Source organism: Bubalus bubalis, chromosome 10, assembly GCF_019923935.1.
Source record: "Bubalus bubalis isolate 160015118507 breed Murrah chromosome 10, NDDB_SH_1, whole genome shotgun sequence".
NCBI classification, from domain to species: Eukaryota; Metazoa; Chordata; class Mammalia; order Artiodactyla; family Bovidae; genus Bubalus; species Bubalus bubalis.
Genome location: NC_059166.1, coordinates 35948022 through 35970175, shown reverse-complemented (window position 1 = coordinate 35970175; position 22154 = coordinate 35948022). Strand labels below are relative to the sequence as shown.

Here is a 22154-nt window from a genome sequence, read left to right as displayed (position 1 = left end):
CGGGAGGAATCTAGGCCTGGGTTTCTAGCTTAGGCAAAGAAGCCGGTCCTTCCACCATGAGGAGTTGTTATAAAACCTCACAGGTTTCTGAGAGCTGAATTTTCTTTCTTTTTCTAGGTTTCCCAATGGAAGCCATGGTTACTGTAAGCAGAGTTCTAAGGTGGGTGACAATGTCAAAGATGGCCGGCTACATGTGTGAAGGACTAGACGGCTTGTCAGAGATCTAGGGAGATCTACCTACAGCTAGTTGTCTCCCCAGCAGGTATAGCTTATATTGAATGGTAATTAAGTCAATTGAACTTTTCATCTTGGGGATTTTAAGTCTGAAATACTAGAGTTAATTATTAGTGGTAAAGGCAGAAGTTTATCTATTCATTTATTCAATAGACACTTCTTGAACTTATACTATTTTTCAAATACACTGCTAGATGATGAGAATATAGTCAGTGAACAAAACAAAACAATTTCCTGGCCTCCCAGTACTCCCATATTCTAGTGGTAGAGACAAACATTATTATATTTAATTGATTTGAAGACATGCATTTTTTCACATTTTAAATTTCTGGAAAAAAATGGAATGCATTTTATAGTCATTGGCCTCTTATAACCACAGTTGGACAGAGAGCAGTCAGAGTCATTTTTCTGTGTGAACTTAGTTATCTGTTTGTAACTATAAACACAATTGAATTACATGCATTGTTGGTACTGAATATGTGGACTTTAAATGCTGTTTAAAATATCTTCAAAATGTGGTATTCTGATATAGCTGAAAAAGAAAAGTTATTGGTAGACATCCAGGCTCAGAAATAGAGCAATGAGACATAAATTTGATATTAGAGAAGCAAGTAATATTATTTGAAGAATGACCACAATTCCATATTTCTTGCTTTATGAGTCCTAGAAAAGAAAGCCACTAGCAAGTAGATGAAGCTGTGTTCCATTTTATTAGTGAGATAGTGGGTGGAAAAACAGTGACATTGAGTATGAGATGAAGAATATATCAGAATATTGAATTCCAATTGTAAAGATATCCTAGATATAATTTAATTGATTTATTTTGCTTATAGTTTCCTTTTTTGTGTGTGAAGGATATATGATTTTAAAAAAAAAGTCTAAATAAGCCTAAAAGACCAATTTCAATGAGTATAAAATAAAAATTCTAAGCGATAAGAAAGATGACATGATTTTATTTGTCAGAGTTTCTCTTTCTCGATGGGTATATAAAATAATGGCACATGTTTCAACCGATAACATCTTAGAGTCACTGAAATTCACTAGCTATATAATGTCAGTGCTAAGTGCCACAAGAGAAATAAAGCAGATAAGAGGATAGAGAGTAATGGACAGATTATGCTATTTTGGGATGTGGTGTTCAAGTAAGTTCTTTCTACTAAAGAGACATTTGAGCAGAAATCTGAAAGAAGTGAGAAAATGAGTCATGCAGTTATCTAGGGAGGGCTTTTCCATATAGAAGGAACTTCAAAAGCAAAGGTTCTGTGGGAAGAGCATGTGTGGAGTGTTTGAAGAATCAGGAGGAGTTTTCTGTGTTTGGAGCATAGTGGGGAAGTGGAAGAGTGAAGTCCGAGAGGTGGTGGAGCATGTACATTACGGGAGTCCTTGTAGACCATGGCAAGGACCTGGAATTTTATATACGTTATGTAAGTCCTTGTAGACCACAGCAAGGAACTAGGATTTTATTCTAAGTGTGATGACAAGTCATTGAGGATTTTTAACACTCAGAACGCTGCACAGGGAATAGAATAGGGGGCAAGTTAGAAGATTGTTACAATAAACCATGGAAGACATGATGGCAGCTTGTAATGGAATGTTTGTGGAGATGGTGGCTTTTGAGTACATTTAGTAGGTAAAATCCATAGGATTTATTGATGATTATTTATGAGGATGTCAGGAAGGAATCAGGGATGGTTCCATGGTTTTGGGTGTGAACATCTTGTTAATGGTGGTGACCTTATGGAAATAGGCAAAATTGTAGGATAATTAGGACCTATAGAGGGTTTCAGGGAGGGAATTAGTAGATTAAGACTTTGTTTTGGACTTGTTAAACTTAAGCATCTAAGAGAAAAAGTTAAGTACACAGTCATATATAAGAATCTCTGTTTGGGGAGGCTAAGGCAGTAGAAATACATTCAGGAGTCATCAGAGTACAGATGGTATTTAAAGTCACCACACAGGTTGAGATCACAATGGAAGTGAATAAAGAAGACTGAAGAGAGGCACGTAGGCAGTGATACAAGGAGTAAATTAGGAGGATTTGGAAGTCAGGTGAAGAAAGTGGTTCAAGAAGACGAGACTAATTAACTGTGTCAAATGTTGATGAGATTCAGGTAAGATGAGGCTTCAGAATTGACCACTGGATTAAGGAATGTGGTGGTCATCAACAGCTTTGACAAAAACAGTTTTTCAGTGGAGAGGTGGGAATAGAACTTAACTAGGGTAGATTCAAAAATGAGAGGTGGAAGGTGAAGAAAATGAGACTGAGGAAAAATAGTGCATGTGAATTTGTGAGAGAGAAAAAAGAAACAAGTCAGATGTTGGAGGAAGACATGAGGTCAAGAAAGTTTTTTTCTTTCTCCTCCTTTTAAAAATTATGGGAATTACTACAGTGTTTAGTTATGGTTGATGATATGAATGATCTAGTAGAGGAAAGAAATTGAAAGAGAGATATCAAAGAGTAAACAAAAGAGATGGGATTCCCTCTATACAAGGAGAGTTTGTATAGAAGCCTTAGACAGAAAAATGACTGTGGTCCAGAACCAAGTAATATTGAGAGACAATTCATGAGTTGCTCATGGTTTTGCACATTTTGAAAACAGAGGCACTGACTCATTTATGTCCAAATATCTTTCCAAGAATGTTGGTGTAATGAACCGTCTTGGAAAACTGTGATTTTGTCTCTCTCTGGAGAAAAAGGTAGGCTAACCTGCTACCTATTATAAAAGATATGGGCCCCTAGTCTGAGGATTCCTTTCTTATAACACAACTGAGAGCATGCATAAGCATCCATCTGGGCTCACCTGTGAGGGGCATGGGACAAAGGGAGCTGACAGTAAATATGCTGACGCATGTGTTGTCTGCCATGCTACGAGCGATAAAGTCTTTGTCTCCTACCCAGGGGTCATGTGTCTCCTGTTAGCATTCATGGCTCTGTGGTAAGCTAGGTTGTTAGCTTACAAGTAGGGTAAAATCTCAGACCATCAACTCTCCTTGAAATATAGGTTGGTGAAAGGATAATGAGGACATGATTGCTTGATAAGATATAAAGCAAAGTCATAGGCTAAGAATGAGAATGGGGAAGATATTTTGGAGTTTCAGAAACAGGAGAGAAGGCATGAAGTGCCTTCTTAGGGAGTAAAGAGATTAAAGAGATGGAATAACATTGCAAAATTATATTGGGATAATATTTGAATACTTTGAGATATAAGATGAAGTGCCATCAGTCTATATAGGTTTTATCCAAGGTGTGGATGCTTAAGGGAGATTTTTGGTGGGCTTGAAGAATTGTTGAAATAGACATACTGCTGGGTGTGATCTGGAAAGGTATCAGGGAGTGGTTTAACAACAAGATACCTGACACTGAAATTTTGGAAGCAGTTACATTATGGGTAATTTGTTCCTGTATGGGTATTGATATAGGAAGATGATGATGACTAAGGTAGTGGTAGAGAGAATGGTAATAACTCAGGGATAAAACTCACAGTGAATGAAGGAAATACTGTAGATGACTACAATAATGAGATGAAGCGGTCTCTCAGGGTGGCTGCTAGTCCATACAGGGGGTGCCATCACAGAAATTAGGAAATCACCCTGTTGATATACGCAGCCTTGCCTAAACCTGGCTTAGCAAATGGTCTGTCTCTGTGCAGATTACAAATGGCGCCCTTCCTTTGGCTACGGCCATCATCCTCCCACCTTGTGCAGGTTCTGGCTACACAACACTGTATTATAACCCTGACTCAGATGGCATATGTCTCCTCCAAAACAGACTTTTGGGGGTATTTTTGCATATTTGTTTTAAGAAGTGGGTTCCCCCCCCACCCAGAAATGGCAATGGGAAGCAAGGATGTGACTTTCATTCTACCTCAAGGCCAAGCAGTTTGTGTAATATAGCAAAGGAAGCAATCATCACTTGTCAGGATTTCAGGGTAAGCTGAGTCCTCAAGGGAGAGTCAGGCGATAGTGAGAGAAAGAAGGTTCAGATAAGAGTTTGAAGTCATAGAGTATTTAACTGATGACATATTATGAGTGGCTTCCCTGGTGGCTCAGATGGTAAAGAATCTTCCTGCAATGCAAGAGACCTGCCTGAGTCAGGAAGATCTGGAGAAGAACACAGCAACCCACTCCAGTATTCTTGCCTATAGGATACTATGGATAGAGGAGCCTGGTGGGCTACAGTCCATGGGGTCACAAAGAGTCAGACAAGACCGAGCTATTAAAAGTTTCACTTTCTTTCATACTATCAGTATTGAGGGGTAAAATTTCATTTTTTAATTTCACTGAGTGATTGAACTGAACTGAGTCCTTATTTTATTCTTTTTATTTTATAATACACACTGTTTTCTATCCAATTCTATTCTCTTACTGAAAATACCTGGACTCCTCTAAGATTCTTATTTGTTCAGTCACTCAGTTGTGTCCTTCTCTTTGTGACCCCATGAATTGCAGCACGCCAGGCCTCCCTGTCCCTCACCATCTTCCAGAGCTTGCTGAAACTCATTGAGTCAGTGGTCCATTGAGTCAGTGGTGTGATCCAACATCTCATCCTCTATAGTCCCCTTCTTTTCCTGCCTTCAATCTTTCCCAGCATCAGGATCTTTTCAAATGAGTCAGTTTTTCGCAACAGGTGGCCAAAGTATTGGAACTTCAGCTTCAGCATCAGTCCTTCCAATGAATATTCAGGACTGATTGCCTTTAGGATTGACTGGTTTGATCTCCTTGTAGTCCAAGGGACTGTCAAGAGTCTCTTCCAACACCACAGTTCAAAAGCATCAATTCTTCAGCACTCAGCTTTCTTTATGGTCCAATTCTCACATTCATATATGACTACTGGAAAAACCATAGATGGACCTTTGTTAGCAAAGTAATGTCTCTGCTTTTTAATACGCTGTCTAGGCTGGTCATAATTGTTCTACCAAGGAGCAAGCATCTTTTAATTTCATGACTGCAGTTATCATCTACAGTGATTTTGGAGCCCAAGAAAATTAAGTCTCTCACTGTTTCCATTGTTTCCCCATCTATTTCCCATGAAGTGATGGGACCAGATGCCATGACCTTCGTTTTTTGAATGTCAAGTTTTAAGCCAGCTTTTTCACCCTCCTCTTTCACTTTGATCAAGAGGCTCTTTAGTTCTTCTTCACTTTCTGCCCTAAGGGTGGTGTCATCTGCATATCTAAGGTTATTGATATTTCTCCTGGCAATCTTGATTCCAGCTTATGCTTCTTCCAGCCTAGCATTTCTCATGATGTACTATGCATTTAAGTTACATAAGCAGGGTGACAATATTCAGCCTGGACGTACTCCTTTCCCAATTTTGAACCAGTCCTTTGTTTCATGTACGGTTCTAACTGTTGCTTCTTGACCTGAAAACAGGTTTCATAGAAAGCAGGTAAGGTGGTCTGGTATTCCTATATCTTTAAGAATTTTCCACAGTTTGTTGTGATCTACATAGTCAAAAGCTTTAGCATAATCAATGAAACAAAAGTAGATGTTTTTCTGGAATTCTCTTGCTTTTTCTATGATCCATCGATGTTGGCAGTTTGATCTCTGGTTCCTCTGCCTTTTCTAAATCCAGCTTGAACATCTGGAAGTTCTTGGTTCATAAACTATTGAAGCCTGGCTTGAAGAATTTTGAGCATTACTTTGCTAGCATATGAAATAAGTGCAATTGTATGGTAGTTTGAATATTCTTTGTCATTGCCTTTCTTTGGGACTGTAATGAAAACTGACCTTTCCCAGTCCTGTGGCCACTGCTGAGTTTTCCAAATTTGCTGGCATACTGAGCGCAGCACTTTCACAAAATCATCTTTTAGGATCCTTACGGATGGCCAAGAGTAAGAGATTGTAGAAATTCTGAGTAAGCAGAAACCCAGAGGTAGAAAGGGAGATGGAGTGGCTGAGGCTTAAGCACAATGGCCATCTGCAACAGCTTTTCAATCATCAGAGCTTCTGGTGATCACTAGGGTGACCGCTGGAACTTTTACTCTAGCAGCTGCCTCCCACAGATCTCCCTGAGGCTAGGTGAACTATTATTTTGCTCTTCCTTCCTTCCTGGGTATTCTTACAATAAACCTCTATTATCTAAGGTAGATTTAACATATTTGTGGCATTTGAAAATAGAAAAGAACGTAATTAACAATGACTATGGTAGTTTTCGGAGAAGGCAATGGCACCCCACTCCAGTACTCTTGCCTGGAAGCTCCCATGGATGGAGGAGCCTTGTGGGCTGCAGTCCATGGGGTCACTAAGAGTTGGACACGACTGAGCGGCTTCACTTTCACTTTTCACTTTCATGCATTGGAGAAGGAAATGGCAACCCACTCCAGTGTTCTTGCCTGGAGAATCCCAGGAACAGGGGAGCCTGGTGGGCTGCCGTCTATGGGGTCGCACAGAGTCCGACACGACTGAAGTGACTTAGCAGCAGCAGTAGCAGCGGTAGTTTTAGTCCTAGTTTTTTAAGGTCACTCCATACTGTTCTCTATGGTGGTTGTATCATTTGACATTCACAACAGTGCAAGAGGGTTCCCTTTTCCCTAGCATTAGTTATTTGTAGATTTTTTGATGATGGCTATTTTGATTGATGTGAAATGATAACTCCTTGTAGTTTTCATTTGCATTTCTCTAATAATGAGCTATGTTGAGCATCTTTTCATGTGTTTATTAGCCATCTGCAAGTCTTATTTGGAGAAATGTTTGCAGAGCAGCAATAGAGACACAGATAAAAAGAACAGACTAGTGGACACAGTGGGGGAAGGAGAGGGTGAGAGAATTGAGAGAGCAGCATTAAAGCACATACATTACCATATGTAAAATAGACAGCCAGTGGGAGTTTGCTGCATGACACAAGGATCTCAAACCCTGTGCTCTGTGACAACCTAGAGGGATGGGATGGGATTGGGTAGGAGGTGTGAGAGAGGTTTAAGAGAGAGGGTACATATGGATACCTATGGCTGATTCATGTTGATGCATAGCAGAAACCAACACAATACTGTAAAGCAGTTATCCTCCAATTAAATATAAATAAAATTTTTTAAATGACTATGAATCACAATGCCTCAAGCATACTGGTTAGTGATAAGCAAGCACAGTAACAAAACAGGTCTTTTTACCCCAGGATCAAATTTATCTTCTCCAAGGCAGTGCTTCTCTAACTTCAGCACATCTTTGTATCACCCAGGGATCCTGCAAGAATGGGGATTTCGACTCAGTAGATCTGGAGTGAGGCCTGATAGTATGGATACTAGTTTTCATATCATACTTTGACCACGGAGACTCTAGAGTAAGGTGTGGAAATTCTATAAACACCCACCTTTTAAATATTTAAGGCCTGGGGGGCCATACAGTGGCTGTCATAGCTACACAACTCTGCCGTTGTAGCATGAGAGCACAAAGCCACACTTAATACTTAAAGAAATGCACCTATGTTCCAATAAAACTTAACAGGTATATCTCAGAGATCTTGCAGGTTTGGTTCCAGACCACCCAGACCACTGCCATAAAGCAAATATTTCAATAAAGTGAGTCACAAAATTTTTGGTCTCCCAGTACATATAAAAGTTACGTTTACACTACACTGTAGTCTATTAAGTGAGTGATAGCATTGTGTTTAAAAAAAAAAATCCTAACACCTTAATTAAAAAATGCTTTATTACTAAAAAGTGTTAACTGTCATGTTATAATGCTGGGTTGCTACAAACCTTCATTAAAAAAAAATATAGTATCTGTGAAATGCAATAAAGCAGAACTAAGTAAAATGAAGTATACTTGGACTAATGGACACTAAAATTTGAATGTTTATAATTTTCATATGTCACAAAATACTGTCATTCTTCTGGGTTTTTTTTCAGTCATTTAAAAATATGGAAGCCATTCTTAACTCACAGACCATACAAAAATATGTGACAAACCAGATATGGCACGTAGGCTATAGTTTGCCAGCCTCTGCTCTAGAAGGGACTGTTTTCACTACCCAGAATCACCACCCAGAATTCCCCCCATAGTCGGGGGAAACTTGCTCTTGGCCCATCTATTCCAATTTTAGTGGCACCATGAATATCATGATACCCTCACCAAAGAGTAGGCACCTGACCTGAGCCAGGCTTTTCTCTCCCAGGAATTTAGCTTTTGGGTGAAGTGATCTAAAGGACTTACCATGCTAGTTTCTCCTACAGTGGGGCTCCAAAGAGACTGTCCTCTAGTTCCTGCTAACGAGACCCAGGAAGCAGATGAGACCATTCCTTGTTGCAGAATTGTTTCCTAACAGTGTGATGTACACATATAAAACGTTTCTAGGTATAGCCTTGTCAGTTCATTGATTATCATGTAACTCCAAATTCATCTTTTTTTGCCAGCTCCATCCAAATAGAACCAGGCTCTTTAAATATTGATAGGAAAGTTATGACCAACCTCAGTTCAGTTCAGTCGCTCAGTCGTGTCTGACTTTTTGCGACCCCATGAATTGCAGCACACCAGGCCTCCCTGTCCATCACCAACTCCCGGAGTTCACTCAGACTCACATCCATCTGGTCGGTGATGCCATCCAGCCATCTCATCCTCTGTCATCCCCTTTTCCTCCTGCCCCCAACTCCTCCCAGTTTCAGAGTCTTTTCCAATGAGTCAACTCTTCGCATGAGATGGCCAAAGTACTGGAGTTTCAGCTTTAGCATCATTCCTTCCAAAGAACACCCAGGGCTGATTTCCTTCAGAATGGACTGGTTGGATCTCCTTGCAGTCCAGGGGACTCTCAAGAGTCTTCTCCAACACCACAGTTCAAAAGCATCAATTCTTTGGCGCCCAGCTTTCTTCACAGTCCAACTCTCACATCCATACGTGACCACTGGAAAAACCATAGCCTTGACTAGACGGACCTTTGTTGGCAAAGTAATGTCTCTGCTTTTGAATATGCTATCTAGGTTGGTCATAACTTTCCTTCCAAGGAGTAAGCGGCTTTTAATTTCATGGCTGCAGTCACCATCTGCAGTGATTTTGGAGCCCAAAAAAATAAAGTCTGACGCTGTTTCCACTGTTTCCCCATCTATTTCCCATAAAGTGATGGGAACAGATGCCATGATCTTCATTTTCTGAATGTTGAACTTTTTCACTCTCCTTTTTCATTTTCATCAAGAGGCTTTGTAGTTCTTCTTCACTTTCTGCCATAAGGGTGGTGTTATCTGCATATCTGAGGTTATTGATATTTCTCCCGGCAATCTTGATTCCAGCTTGTGCTTCCTCCAGCCCAGTGTTCTCATGATGTACTCTGCATATAAGTTAAATAAGGGTGACCTAGACAGCATATTAAAAAGGACAGACATCACTTTGTCAACAAAGGTCCATCTAGTCAAGGCTATGGTTTTTCCAATAGTCATGTATGGATGTGAGATTTGGACTATAAAGAAAGCTGAGTGCCAAAGAGTTGATGCTTTTGAACTGTGGTGTTGGTGAAGACTCTTGTGAGTCCCTTGGACTGCAAGGAGATCCAACCAGTCCATCCTAAAGGAGATCGGTCCTGGGTGTTCATTGGAAGGACTGATGTTGAAGCTGAAACTCCAATATTTTGGCCACCTGATGCTGAGAGCTGACTCATTTGAAAAGACCCTGATGCCGGGAAAGATTGAGGGCAGGAGGAGAAGGGGATGACAGAGGATGAGATGGTTGGATGGCATCACCGACTCAATGGACATGGGTTTGGGTAGACCCCGGCAGTTGGTGATGGACAGGGAGGCCTGGCGTGCTGTGGTTCATGGGGCCACAAAGAGTCGGACACAACTGAGCGACTAAATTGAACTGAACTGAACCTTTCCTATTCCAATTGGTACAGTGTTAAGTTACACCAGAGGAGGAGGATGGAGAGGCACTGCAGGAGACAAGGGTTTTGCTTCTTGGTTTTAGTGGACCAGATTAGCCAGCTGCTACTGTGGGGACCAGTTCCTAAAGCATGGACAACTTCCACAGCACACGCCTTCTGCAGTATCCAGAGCTGCTCAGCACCAGACTCTTCCAATACACTGCAGCCAGCAGTACGTAGTGGCCAGCAGCTGCCCCTGGAAACCCCCTCAGGTGGTTTTGCTGCAGAGTGCCTCTGGTGAGACACTTTCTTGTGAGCAGCTCTCCTCAGCACACCCAAGGGTGGATTTCTGGCAAATTCCAAAGGGCGAGTTTCCAGCAAGTTCCTCTGGTGTGTGTGCATACTCAGTCACTTCAGTAGTCCGACTCTTTGGGCCCCTATGGACTGTAGCCCACCAGGCTCCTCTGTCCATGGAATTCTCCAGATAAGAATACTGGAGTGGGTTGCTATGCCCTTCTCCAGGGCATCTTCCCCACCCAGAGATCAAACCCACATCTCCTGCAGCTCCTGCATTGCAGGCTGATTCTTCACTGCTGAGCCACAAGGGAAGCCCCTCCACTGGTGTGGCATCACATGAATTCTCTTCCGAGTCAGCCTGCTCTAACACCGTCTAGATCTCAGCTTTGAGGGATGAGAGCTCTTCCTTGGGTATCTTTTTAAGCCCCAAAGATAGTGGCTGCTTCTTACATCTGCTCTGCCCCCGTGTTCTTTAGACTTACTTCTTACTACCAATCCCGTTTTCATTCTAACAGGATTGGAGTAACAATTCTTTATATTAAACTTCCACTGTTCAAATAACTGTGTGGTTTCTTTATCCTGTTTGGACTCTGGATGATATATATGATACAATAACCAATTTAATTTCCAAAATGATTATACCAATTCACCATTTTATGAGCTTTTATTTCCTCAACACTTTGAATTGGAAGATTTTTAATAATTGTGCATTTGATGAGTTTTGAAATTCTATCTCCTTGAAGACTGAATGTGTTTTTTCCCAATCACAAGCCCCTTCACCAGTCTCTCTAAGTAGTTTCTACACCATGTTTTTGTATGCCAGCCAGAGGTGTGCCTCCTCTGGGTTCTTCATGATCATCCCCTAGATGGTATGCTAACAAAGTACATTGAAGCAGCAAGGCATTTTCTTCATAAACGACAAATTCAAAGCCTAAATCTGATTGCCATACCAAACCCTCAGATTCCTATGGCTACATTTTAAAAACCTCAGCTTTCCATTGTTAACATTTTCTCATATCTACTTTTGTAGATATGTGTATGAATTATATGAATATACACATATATTGTTTTCACATTATATGAATATACACATATATTATGTTTATTATTATGTTTGAAACCATTTGAGTGTAAGAGGAAGATGTCATATCCCTTTATCCCAAAATATTAAACTTTGCGTAATTTATAAACAGGAACAATATCTTCTATGGTCATGGGTACAGTTCATTTATAAAATAGGAAAAATTTAACAGGAATAAATTTAGTGACTGTAATATACAGTCAATATTTAAATAGTCCACATTTTTTCCCTTATCTAGGATCTGATATAGGCTCATGAATGGCATTTAATTATCATGTCTCTTTAGTCTTTAATCTGAAGCAGGCTTTCTGTCTCTTTTATATTTTACAACATTGATATTTTTGAATACACAGTAGTTGTTTTATACATTGTTCCTCACTGTGAGTATGTCTGATGTTTCCTTATTATTAGATGAAGTTTAGGCATTCTTGATTGAAATATCACAGAAATTATGTTCTTTCCACTGCTTTATATCACAAGGCACGTGGTATCAGTTTCTCCCAATATTGGTGATGGAGACTTTAAGTGGTATCTCTCAGTTTCTCCATATAAAGTTATTATTCCTCTACTTTATAATTAATAAGTAATCTATGAGGAAATACTCTGGGCCTATGTACTTATCCTGTTTCTCCCCTTCCCCAATGTAATTTTTTATAGTCCCTCCTCCCACAGTGAGAACCCTAGTGCTCCACTCATTTGCTTTATCTTATAAATACATCCAATGTCGTTTTATAATTACCACACTGATGCCGCAAACAGCAAGAAACTAGTTATTGAGTAAAATTCAAAAATTCTTTACACTCCTTTTTTTTGATAGACTATGTCCTATTGAAGATATAGAGTAGTACTGAATTCAAAGTTACTTAAATTATGGTTTTTTTCTGTTTTTTATTATTTTGATTTACATTTAGGTTTATTCATTTTGGTTTACATACTAGTTAGTGATTTACTTTTTTGTCCTTTTAATTTTATGTTTTGAATATTTAAAATATTAGTTTATTTCTATCAACCTCTAAAGAAAACCATTTTTATAAGTTTATGGTTTATTCTTTCAGTGTTTCTCTTCACAAAAATAAACATATATATGTATATGTTTTTATTTCTCTTCTTATACAAAAGGTAATATACTATACAAACTCTTTTTTACTTTGCATTTTTCATTTAACTATGTTTCACAGAAATTTACATAGCTTCATAGGGATCTTCCTCATTCGTTACAGCTTCAACAGTTCTCCCTTGTGTTATGTATGATAGTTTATTCAACCACTTTCCCTATGTGATCATTTAGGTCATTTTAATACTTTCCAATTATAGACAATATTGTAAAATGTAATACTGTGCATGTAAATTTTTGATTTTTTGAGGTGTAACCTTGGGGTAAGCTCCAAGAAGTGGTATTTCTGCATCAAAGCAGAAATGTGTAAGTGTTTTTTTGTTTTGTACTATTTTGCATTCCCATGAGAAATACATGAGAGTGTCTTAGGCCAACTTTTGAGGCAGATGCTTTTCTATCACCTGAAAAATGTAGTCTATTAGTTAAAGAAGGCCAATAAAGAAAGTTGGGATAGGAAGACACCTTTTCATGGTCTCCACTGGGAATAAAGAGAAATGAATGGAACAGAGAAAAGCCTCAGAAACAGACCAAAGTGTTTGTTGAGTAAAACATAAATGTGACAAGTTTGAAACCTGTGCGGAAAGGATACATTTTCAACAAGTGCTATTGACTAAGTGGTTAATTGTTGGGAGAAAAATTTTTGCCAGATAGCAATCACAGAATGTGCTATTCAGATGAACCTGGATCAACCCCTGATGGAAATAACTAAAGAGCCTGGATAAAATGTAAAAAAAAAAAAAATTTCCTAAAAGCACAGAAGACATGATGAGAGAGTAAAAAAAATTTCTAGACTCAAACGGAAAGAAAATAAGAACCAAGATTAATCCCATTGACTCAGAAGTATCTTGGCCTTCAGAGCATTTTCTGATTCTTGAAAAGTAGCAGCTTAGTTTTGACAACTCATAGGGTGAGGGAAAGGGAAATCAAAACCTATAACTCATCCAAGAAAGGCATTCTCCCTACAATAAACTGGCACTCCAAAGGGCTACACCATCAAGGTAACGGCGAGCCAGAAATTAAAATAAACAAAACTAAAATAGACTTAAAGCTCAAATTCAAATTACTCAAAGTGGTTGAATACAGCCCTAGTCTGGCAGTGCCCCCAAGTGTCTGATAGAAGCAAATGTAAATCCTCTGGAAGAAGGATTTATTACAGGTCTCAGATTATTTCCACAAAGATTTTACAAGTATAATGTCCAACACATAATAAATAATAAAGACGAAAATAAGGAAATGAAGCTCTGTGACTAAGAACCAACAGAAAAAACAAACAACAGAAACAGATGCACAAAGACTTCAGATATTAGAATTATCAGATGCAATATAAAATAACAATGTTCACTACACTTAAATAAATTTTGAAAAGGCTTGAAAACATCAATAAAGAAGATAAAGTTATAATAAATGATATTTCAGATTCAAAAAAGAACCTAGAATTTCTATAATTTAAAAATATAAGCAGAATTAAAACTCAATAGGCACCTAAATCACTCCGTATATAAAAATTAACTCAAGATGGATTATAAAACTCAAAACCATAATGCTTTCAGAGGAATACATATGACAATCTTTGTGATTTGGTGGAACATAAAAGTTTTCTTAGGTCATAAGAAGAAAAAATATTTAACACCAAAAGAAACTTATATATAAAGGAAAGAGGAAAAATAGAAATTGTAAATATGCCAGTAAATATAAAAGACCTCATTTTCAGTGCTCTTAAATTATAAAGTGAAAGCAAATAATAATTTATTATGACATTTCTAATAGGTAAAATTAAATGTATGAAAATAATAGACAGAAGGGAAAATGGAAGTGTACTGTTTTCAGTTTCTTATGTGAAAAGTGAAGTGGTATAGTATTATTTGAAAGAATAATGTAAAAGATAAAGATGCATGTAGTAATTCATAAATAACCACTTCAAAATAAAATGAAGAGGCAAAGATAATAAGCCAAAGGTATGGATAAAACAGAACAGTGAAAATGCAAAAGAAGACAGGAAAAGAGTAAAAAAAGCAAAGAACAGATAAAACAAAAAAAATAAATAATATCATTGTGTTGACCACATTAAATGTAAATGATCTAAGCACTGCAATTAAAAGGCAATGTCCTACTGGATAGAAAGCAAGAGCCAATTACATACTGCCTGTAAAAGAAAACACTTATATGTAAAGATACAGATAAATTAAAAAAAAAAACTTGCAGTCACTAATCATGAGAAGGATGGAGAAGCAGTACTAATATCAGAAAAATACATCACAGAACAAAGAATATTAGCAAAGATAGAGGGACATTTCAAAATGATAAAAGGAGCAAGTTATCAAACATATGTTCAGATCTCAGATGTGTATGTACAGAGTAATAAGCTTAAAATATATAATATATTTTTTATATATTTTATATTTGTATAAAATACATAAAGCCAAAACTGACAGATATAGAAAGATAAATAGATAAAAACACATGAAAGTTGAAAATGTAATACTCCTATCTCAGTAATTGATAGATTAAACAGAGATAAAACCAGTAGGAATATAGTGGAGCTGAACATCACTATCAAACAGCTTGACCTAATTGGTATTTAGAAACACTGTATCAACCAAAGGCAAAATATACATTCTTTTCCAGTATACAAGAAATGCTCATTAAGATACATGATATGCTAAAAAATTTTAGTGTATTAATGCATAATAGAAGCTTCTATATGTTTAAGTAGACTGAAAACATGCATAGTATGTTAGCTAACACTATAGTGGTAATTGCTTTGCAATATGTTTATTGCATTAACATGTTGTACACCTTAAGCTTATACAGTGCTATACATCAATTTATATCTCAATAAAAGTTTTTAAAAGCATACACAATATATTCTCTAACAGTAATGAGATTAAATTAGAAACTCATAACAGAAATGTCTTGAAAATTCCAAATTTTTGGAAATAAACAACACACAAATAACTCATGATCAAAGATAAACCACAAGTGAAATTAAAATATATTTAAACTAAAATTTTAAAGTAGAAATAAAACAGACAAGATTTAAATGGTCCAGCTAAAGCAGTGCTTAGAAAGAGAGAAGTGACTTTAAAAGCTCATGCCAGAAAAGAAAAAAATTTTAGTATTGATCATCTAAGCTTTTATCCTAAGAAATTAGAGTCAATTAAATCAAGAGTAAATTAGTAGGAAAGAAATAGTAATTAGAGCAGATATCAGTGAAGAAATAAAAGGTTCAAACAATAAAATTAATGAAACAAAAGCTAGTATTTTAAAAAGACCAATAAAATTTATAAGCAATTACTTAGACTGAGTGAGAAAATAAGAGAAATCACAAGATAAATTAAAATTACCAAAATCAGAAATAAATAAGAGACAATCACTACAGATCCTATAGATAGTTTAAAAATCATAAGGGAATATTATGAACAATCTTAGGAGAATAAATTTGATAATTAGATACAATGAATGAACTCCATGAAAGATACAAATTACTAAATCTAATTCATTAAGAAATAGAAATTTTAAATAGCTCTATATTTGTTAAAGATATTAAACAATAATTTTATAATTTTCAACAAAAACTCTGGGCCAGATAGCTTCACTGGTAAATTCTGTCAAACATTCACAAAAAAATAATATAATTGTAGACAAATTTACTGAAGAAACAAAAAGGACCATGTCCTAAACCTTTCCCTGACACTGAGGCAAAACAACATCTTTAAAGTTCTGAAAGGAAAAAATGTATCAACTCAGAGCTTTATATCTGCCAAAATATTCCTCAGAATTAAGGCAAGATAAGGCAGTCCCTCCGCTATCTAGGAGAAGACAATGGCAACCCACTCCAGTGTTCTTGCCTGGAGAATCCCAGGGATGGGGGAGCCTGGTGGGCTGCCGTCTATGGGGTCACACAGAGTCAGACCCGACTGAAGCGACTTAGCAACAGCAAGGGAAAACTAAAATAATTTGTTGCCAACAGCCCTGCAATATATATTTAAAAAAATGCTAAAAGAAGTCCTCAAGGCCGAAGCAAATGGTGATAGAAGGAAATTTTTATTTCAGATCAAATATCAAACATCAGAAATGATAAATATCTGAATAAATATTTTCTCCCTCTGAGTGTTGTAAAACACATATGACTTTTAAAGCAAAATTATAATGTTCTCCTGCATTACTTTCAATGTATATCAATATAGTGTGTATGTAATAGTCACTCAGTTGTGTCCAACTCTGTGACCCCATGGATAATAGTCCACCAGGCTCCTCTGTCCATGAAATTCTCCAGGCAAGAATATTGAAGTGGGTTGCTATTCACTTCTCCAGGGGATCTTCCTGACACAGGGATCAAACCTGGATCTCCTGCATTGACAGGCAGATTCTTTACTGTCTGAGCCACCAGGGAAACCCATATCAGTATAATGATTATCTATAACATAAGCATGGCAAGAGGAGAGTAAGCAGTCTATATTGTTAAAAGACTTTAATATTTTGCATGAAATTGTTAGTATAATATTAGTTTTAGATAGACTGTGAAAGGTGATAGATATAGAGAGTAATTCCGAGATAAATTTCTTAAAAAAATGCAAAAAGATATCTTAAAAACCAGTAGACAAAATGGAATACTGAAAAAAATAGTGAAATAATCCAAAATCAGGCAGGAATGGGGGAAGCGTGAGAGAAAATAACGGGGAAAAAAAAAACCCAGAAAACAATAAGCTGGCGTACTAAATCCATCTCTATCAATAATGGTATTAAATGTTAATTGGACCTTAAACATTCCCAGTTAAAAGAAAGACATTGTCATACTGGACAAAAAAAAATTATATCCTGCCTTTAAGAAGTGAACTACTGATAATTGCAATATATATGTATATATACACATATAAAACATATAAAAGCATTTTGCTGAGTGATAAAAGTCAAAAACATATGATTATATGTCATTTATATAAAATTTTATACTAGACAAAACTAAAAAGACAGAAAGCATGTCAGTGGTTGCCTGGGACCAGGAACTAAGAGGTGGTGAAACTTTATGTGTGATAGAAATATATTTTTTTGATTTGGGTGATGACTAAAAGGCATATGCATTTGTCAGGCTCATTCAAACTGTAAACTTAAGATGATGAATTTTATTTTATATAAATTATCTTCAATAAAGTTGAATCAAAACATTAAAACATAAGTTAGAATTTAGTTACAAGCCTTTAAGTTTTTTTATATGTTTATGTATATTTTAATTTCAGAAGAAACACATTAGTTTAATTCTACTCCCCCTTCTGCTTTGTGCTACACAAAATTATTTTGAACTCAGTAGTCTAGTCCTTGGGAAAATAATACTTCTCACTGTTTGGAAAACATAGCTCATCAGAGGGGGAAAAACTTATGCTGTGGCTTCAGATTTGGATTTAATTCCCATCTGATATTTATTAGATAAGTCGAGATAAATCCCTTGCTCTTGTGGAGTTACTCTCCCCTGACATGTAAAATGGTCCTGCTGGGCTGCCAGAGTAAACAAGAGAGGGTGTGTAAAGCACCTGGTCCAGATAGGAAACCTGAAAGAAACGGTTGCCCCCTTTTTTAGAAGAGCTACAGTTTCTAGATTTTTAAAAACAAGCCTAATTCCAAATGTTTCATTGAATTTATAATCTCATGTATACTTTTCATACTATGCATTCTGGAGTGTATGTTTAAAACAATAGATGACTATATTTTTGAAGCAAAAACAGATAGAGTTTACTTCAGTCATCACTAAAAATAATAGACTTGGTCAACAATCTATTGACTACTGATTATGGGTCAGGCACTTTTCTAGCCTATGGGGTTACTGTTGGAAGGAGTGATGTGTGTGTGTGTGTGTGTGTGTGTGTGTGTGTGTGTGTGCGCCCGCACGCTCAATGCTCAGTCATATCTGACTCTTTGCTGCCCTTGTGCTGTAGTGCGCCAGGCTCCTCTGTCCATGGAATTTTCCAGGCAAGAATACTGGATCTGGTTGCCATTTCCTTCTCCAGGGGATCTTTCCCACCCAGGGTTCAAAGCCGTGTCTCTTGTGTCTTCTACCCTGGCAGGTGAATTCTTTACCACTAGCACCACCTGGGAAGCCTATATATATGCACACACACACACACACACACACACACACACACACACACTTATTGTATGAGTAATACAATACCCAACACACCCAAATGTAATATAGTGAACTTGTACAAATTTTGAAACATCTTGGAGTATCCCACAGTGATAAGACTGTAAGATTCTGGTTCAGTTCTGTCAAAACTGATGTCATACTGGGCAAGTAAACTACATTAATTTCCTGATCTGTAGAACAAGAGATTTGAACTATGTCTCCTTTCAACTCTAAGACACATGTATAGAAAAATATCTGAAGTTTTTTTTCTGATTTTCAAAATCACTCATTCATATGTTGTTTTTCCCAGTCATTCTAGGTGTACGTTATTAATCAGTTATAAGTCTATACATAAAGAAGTTTAGTTTCTGAATTATCTTAAACCAAAACAAAATTTTCGTTCATTCCGTCATTAAGTATCTTCTGAGCACCCTCTATGCATAAACAGCCATGCCAGAATCTAAGTATCAAGTAATGATCAAAACGATCTTGGTCCCTAACCTCATAGGACATAATAGGTGTAAAGGATAAGGAAGAGGTTCTCTGATTTGGGAAGAAGATAAATTCAATTTTGATAGGTTAACTGAGAGGTTAAGTTAGGATGATATATGTTCCAGTGGAGCTGGCAGGTGAGACAAATTAGGGAGATATTACCAGGGATATAGTATTTAAAACCACAAGACTGCATGTAATTAACTTGAGACAGTGTGTATACTGAGAAGAAAAGAAATCACAGGTTTACATTTTCAGGAAAGTTAATTTTAGAGATTAGGCATAGGAAGAGTTGCTAACAAAGAAGACTAAGAAGAGATGGAAGAGTTAGAATGAAAGCCACAGTATAGTATATCCCAAAGAGGGGATTGTTAACTGTATCAAATATAAATTAAGTGAAAGAAAGATCCATTGGATTTGGAAAAACTAATGTTACTGCTATACTTGGCATACATAGTTTCAGTGGGCTGGCTGAAACAAGATTGGAATGTGCTGAGAAGTAACTGAGGGTGCAAAGTCAACCCTGGACAAGATTAAAAGAGGAAAAACTCTAGTAGTTGGAAGGAAATACAGGCATGCCAGTTATTGCTGTTTGCTTGCTCCTTAGTGTGACTGATTTAATTTTATTTTTTAGAATGAGTAATACCTGGGCTGAAGGGAGGTTGAAGATGCAAGAGACAGAAGAGAACTAATGAATGAGACTCCTTGGATGGTGAAGAGTGATGCGATCCACAGGAGAATGGGAGATGTGGTCTTTGACAATTTTCAAAGACTGGAAGCAGTAGCAGGATGAAGATGCAGAATGGTTTGTAGAAGGATGAAGGGAAAAGAGGCAGCATGGTGGAACGTTTAGGAGTCAGACTGTGAAGACGGGCTCAAATCCAGCTTCTTCCACTTGCTGAATTTGGTTAAATGCTGCTCTCTGAACTTCAATTTCTTCATCAGTGACATGGAAGCAAAGTGTTACCTATAACATAGATTCGTGAATTTTTAAAAGAGTTAACACTTTATAAGAGCACTTAAAAATATCTGGCACCTACCAAGTGCTGTATGGGTGGTTGTTGTCATTCAGTTGCTCAGTGTATCCAACCCTGTGACCGCATGGACTAAAGCATGCCAGGCTTCCCTGCCCTTCACCATCTCCCAGAGTTCGCTCAAACTCATGTCCATTGAGTTGGTGATGCTATGTTTATGTTATTGTGAGAGGATAAAGAAGGTCCTGTGTGATGGTTTCTACTTTATGCAAGAACTGGGATGAAGATGAAAAAGCTGTTAACCTTTCCAAAATGCAGAATCATGTAAACAATGAGAGCACCTTTTTGCTGTTAAATTGCTCATGATGTAAAGACTGTAATACCCACTGTGCATGATGGAGGGGTGAATCAGGCCTACACCTCCACATCTGGTGAAAGCATAACGTGTACATCCTCTTCAGGAGGCAATTCGGTTCTATGAATCACAAGATTTTATTATGCCAATAACACAGAGGTCCTCAGAGGAGGGGTGTGTGCTGTACAGAGCAGGTGGAAAGTCCTGCCACTGAGAAAGCCAGCTACTTACATTTGACTCCATCCCCAGTCCCCTGACTGGTGAAACTCCGAGTCTTCTCTGTGGCTCCTGTTAATTCCCAGGTTTATGCTCTGCATGTAATTGGCCTCGGGCTACCATGTTTGTATGCTGTCTTTATTTCTCTTTCCAACAATTTGGCTTCTTCACAAGTCTCCGAAAGAAATCCACACAGAAGGAGGGGGGTCTTGGAGCCCACAGTCTTATATTTTATTTCTCTCTCATATTCTCTGTCCCCACCCCCAACCGCTCCACCGAGTCTCCGTCCTGCCATTGCCGCTGGGGATTCAAAATTCTCTATTGTGCAGAGCACTTCAACTCTCCCAAATTTCTAATTCCAATATTGCACAGTAAGCCCTTCAGAACATCCTGGAGAGTACTGTAAGACCAACTGTGTTCTTACAAGGGTCATCAATGACAAAATTTTACTACTGCTTCAGCTATTCCATGTCTAGAGTTGCTGCTGCTGCTGCTAAGTCGCTTCAGTTGTGTCTGACTCTGTGCGACTCCATAGACGGCAGCCCACCAGGCTCCCCCATCCCTGGGATTCTCCAGGCAAGAACACTGCAGTGGGTTGCCATTTCCTTCTCCAATGCATGAAAGTGAAAAGTGAAAGTGAAGTAGCTCAGTCGTGTCCAACTCTGTGTGACCCCATGGACTGCAGCCCACCAGGCTCCTCTGTCCATGGGATTTTCCAGGCAAGAGTACTGGAGTGGGGTGGCATTGCCTTCTCCATGTCCAGAGCTAAGAATAATCAAATAACCACCAAAGCATAAACAGCTTAAATATTCAACTAAAAGGGTTAAAAATCATAATATATATCATGTGATGGAATGTCACTCAACCATTAGAATAGAGTCTGACAAGCACTTAATATGGGGGAAATTTTTGCAATACATTTTTTAACATACATTGAAGTACAAAAAAATAAAACAACCAAAAAAGGGTAGGTCCTAACCTCCCTTCTCATCAACACTTTAATAAGGAATAATGCTTGTATGAGGGTATAACATTTAAACAATGCTGAAAGTTCCAAAACGCAAAGCAAAAGCCCTCATTTCCGTCTTTCCTCTACCATCCTCTCCAAGTGAACAATTGCTTATTATACTTCCTAATTTTAAGAAGCATAAATCTACATAAATTCACATCTCTCTTTATTTTAATTTTACACAAAAGAGGGCATACAATTTACATAGTTTTATACCTTTTTAATGTTTATGATACATTTTAGAGATCTTTCAATAGCAGCAAATATGTATATGTATGGATACCCATTAATATAGCTTTAATAATATTTCACATTATTCCACTGTATCAATATACTCTAGCTAGTATCCTATTTGTGGAAACTCTGGTTGCCATACTTTCTTCCAAAAGATTGCTCCAATTTATACAGTTTTCCCATTCATTGTATCTGTACTAAGTATCATTAAAATTTATAATATATATTTAAAAGAAAAAAAAG

General features: G+C 37.5%; 1 long non-coding RNA gene across 1 annotated transcript in view; it reads left to right on the top strand.

The window, feature by feature from the left end:
* The window catches only part of LOC123327686, a 55851-nt gene extending 34607 nt beyond the window's left edge, over nucleotides 1–21244 (top strand). The window contains exons 2-3 of the long non-coding RNA XR_006542346.2: nucleotides 118–262; nucleotides 19758–21244. This is a non-coding gene — a long non-coding RNA (uncharacterized LOC123327686). The remainder of the gene's footprint in view (nucleotides 1–117; nucleotides 263–19757) is intronic.
* Nucleotides 21245–22154: the final 910 nt, after the last annotated feature.